Source organism: Pongo abelii, chromosome Y (assembly GCF_028885655.2).
Source record: "Pongo abelii isolate AG06213 chromosome Y, NHGRI_mPonAbe1-v2.0_pri, whole genome shotgun sequence".
NCBI classification, from domain to species: Eukaryota; Metazoa; Chordata; class Mammalia; order Primates; family Hominidae; genus Pongo; species Pongo abelii.
The window spans coordinates 44,317,727-44,321,167 of NC_072009.2; the positions used below are offsets into that span (position 1 = coordinate 44,317,727).

Sequence of the window (3,441 nt, forward strand, 5' to 3'; positions counted from 1 at the left end):
TCCAGTCTGGGCCAGGGAGCATAATCCTAAGTATAGAATAAAAAATAGAACTATGAAAAGTATTATAGCATTACAGTTTTTAATTCACTTGTAGTAATGCATGGATAGTATACTTAACCATAATATTTTAAATTGATAATACACCAAAAGGTCAGATGATTGGGTCAGATTGCTAACTAGCTCCTCAACTGGCTAAATCTGTAATAATTGGTGAAGTATTTGTTCTAACTGTAATTGATTTTTTATTTGTTAAATGGATTTACTAATGCTACCTGCTTAGGAAACTAACTGATATTAATTAGATTACCTCAAAAACTTGTTCTGAATGACACACATTAGGCAGTAAAATATTAGCTACTACATATTGTAAGTTATTTTCATCTGATTATTTTTAAAGCTCATAGTGCACATGATAAAATTCCAGAAGACCGAGAATGGCTGTTAGATACAATAGAACACTCTAAGAGTCACTATCAAAAATGAGTATATCAGTGCATAAAATGTATGGTAGTTTTATTTAGCAGTCATTTTGTTGTTTATCATACTGTTTTTTCTTACAATTTTGTAGAAGCCTGTGTCAGAATTAAGAACTCTTTTAGAAAAGAATAATCATGGATGATTGAAATTAACATTTTAAGCTGATACTGAAAATTATTCTGAATTCTATTACATTTATATTTGTATTTTCTTTCAAAGGCTAATGGAAGTCTTAAAAAGAAAATGGATACTTCCTTGCCAGGGGAGACACCATGATCACGAAGGTGGCTTTCCCAAGGAAAGGCAGATCTATTGCACTCTAGATGTGTTGACCCATGAGATTTCCCCAAATGTGGGAAACTCAACTGCATAATTTGTGGAAGTGAAGGACTGTGTTTGTGCTTTCACGTGGGAAAGAAAGAAAGAAAATTGAGTCATTTAGTGTATATAGAAAATTGAAAGAAAACCATAAACTGGAAAGAATTAAATATGCCTACAAAAATTGTTGTCTGCCAGTACAAAACAATAAAACATCAAATTGTTATTTGTTAGAAAAATCAAATAGTGCTAGGATGACACTTGCAAATGCTCCAGAACTTTGTCTAGATGAGGTGGCTGAGGGAAGCCGCCAAAGGGCAGCAGATATATCTGGGAAAAAGAGAAGTAATTTTTAAATGCATAAGCCAATGTGTATGTATTAATATTGCCCTTAAAAATATTTATTTTGTGAAATTATTAGCATTGGTTTGTTTGTTCTCGAAAAGCAGTTTCCTTTTGGAAGCAACTTGTGTGAAATGACCTAAAAATTGTGTAGCTAAAATAATTCAGAATTTTTCCCTAAATTATAAATCATTTGCAGGAATTGTAAAGATGTTATAGCTGTCAGCTTTCTTGCATTTTTTAAAAGTTTATTGTAACAAAGAAAATAAAATATAAGGTATAAAGTTACTTTTATAATCAAATTGTTGATATTTAAATATTTAGAATTTGGAGCCAGTTGACCATGACGCTTTAGATGGGCATAAGACATCTCCAACAGAAGATGCTCCATTATAACCTCATTCAATAGGCTCTATGTATCAGCAGGTTAAATAATAATAATAATAATAATTTTCTTTTTCAAAACTCATTTTGATGATTTACTTATATGGTCTTCAATTATTATTTTATAACATATTTTGTAACTTATCAGCTGTGACTGGAAATTAAAAAAAAAATTTCTAGGACAGCTTTGGCAAGATGATCGGAGGAAGAATAGTTTAAGTGGGATCATGTTTTATTTTACCCTTGTGATATTTTCTTTGTAATTAGGTGCTACCTTGTCCTAGTTCATAAAAATGTGTGATATTTCAATAAGAGTATAAAGTAATTTATTTAGTCTTTCTTAAAATCCAGTGGCAGTAAAACTTAACAATTTTGCCAGCTTTAATACGGAATTTACCATAAAGAACAAATACTGACCAAAAATATAAATAAAATCCATTTATGAGCACTTCTAAGTTAAAACAAATATTTGCGTTAAAATATTCTGGGAAGATTAGCCACAATGTGAGTAATGCAGATTTCTTTTCTCTTTTCTCTTTTCTTCCCTCTTTTCTCTTTTCTTCCCTTCCTTCCCTTTCCATTTCTTTTCCTTCCTACCTTCCTTCCTTTCTTTATTTCTTTCCTTTCCTTCTCCCTTTCTTCTTTTGTTTTATTTGTTCTTTTGATAGTTTCACTCTTGTTGCCTAGGCTGAAGTGCAATGGTTGTGATCTTGGCTCACTACAACTTCCACCTACCGAGTTCAAGTGATTCTCCTGCTTCATCCTCTGAAGTAGCTGGGATTACAGGCATGCATCTGGCTAATTTTGTATTTTTGGTAGAGACAGTGTTTCACTGTGTTAGTTAGGGTGGTCTGGATCTCCTGAGTTCACAATCCACCCACCTCCGCCTCGGTCTCTCAAACTCCTGGGATTACAAGTGGTGAGTCGTTGCACCCGGCCAGGTTAATCATTTAAAGTAACATTCAGCATGACTTCTCATCAAGTTCATGTAGCCAAGGGATGGAATTACCTGAATTACAACAGTTGCCCAGAATAACAGCTGTATTGCTCAGAAACCTTATTTTTTATCACCAGAAAAAATATAAAATGGGGAAAAAGGTAAAAAACAAGAAGATTTTAATTATACACGTTCTTCACATTTAATGTTTGATAGTTTAATTTCTTGTTGAGATAAAGAATATGGATAGATTTTAATAGAAATTCTAAAATATTAAAACCAATATGCACAATTTTCATATGTCACAATGTGTGAAGCATAGTAGATTATATTTTTGTGCTTGGGGTACATTTGTGGTAGAATTTATTAAGTGATGCTTCTAAAATTTGGTTTCATCTTATCCCAGTGAAGTGCATATTATCAGAATCCACAGTACCTTGAATCACTATTGTGCCAAGATTTCTGACTGCTTTGCTAGCCAGTCACAATTTTCCTTGAGAGCAGTAAGTCTCCTAGTCTATTTCTATATTATTTTAAAGCTTTTGTTGTTAGATGTAGGGTTTACTGAGGATATAAGCGCCTTCAGATTTTAAATAATTCATATAATGTTTTATTTGACTTAATATCTCAACACCCATTGTTGGAAACAATAGGATATGAAGTGTGTTGCATAGCTTGAGGAACAGCAATTTGTTTGTTCAAATTGGTTAGAATATACTATGTTTTTATCTTTTATAATACATAAGCAGTAGCATCAACCAGTATGAATGCAACATGAAGTCTACCTTAGTCGAGACTTATAAATACATCATCAGGGCTATTGATATTTGTACATTGTAATCCAACTATGTTATGGCCCTTCCTAGTTGGCCTATTGTTATTTGCCGTCTATGTTTTTCTTCTGGCCTAGACTTAGATTTTGGAATTTCTGTTCCTTAGAGAGTGTAAGAGAAATATGTGTAGATTAATCTTATCTCTGTATT

At 32.3% G+C, this 3,441-nt stretch overlaps 1 non-coding gene across 1 annotated transcript; it reads left to right on the top strand.

The window, feature by feature from the left end:
* The first annotated feature begins 724 nt into the window (after window positions 1-724).
* Window positions 725-884, top strand: LOC129053564 (U1 spliceosomal RNA). The gene has a single exon (XR_008518352.1). It is a non-coding gene; the product is annotated as a U1 spliceosomal RNA (small nuclear RNA).
* Window positions 885-3,441: the final 2,557 nt, after the last annotated feature.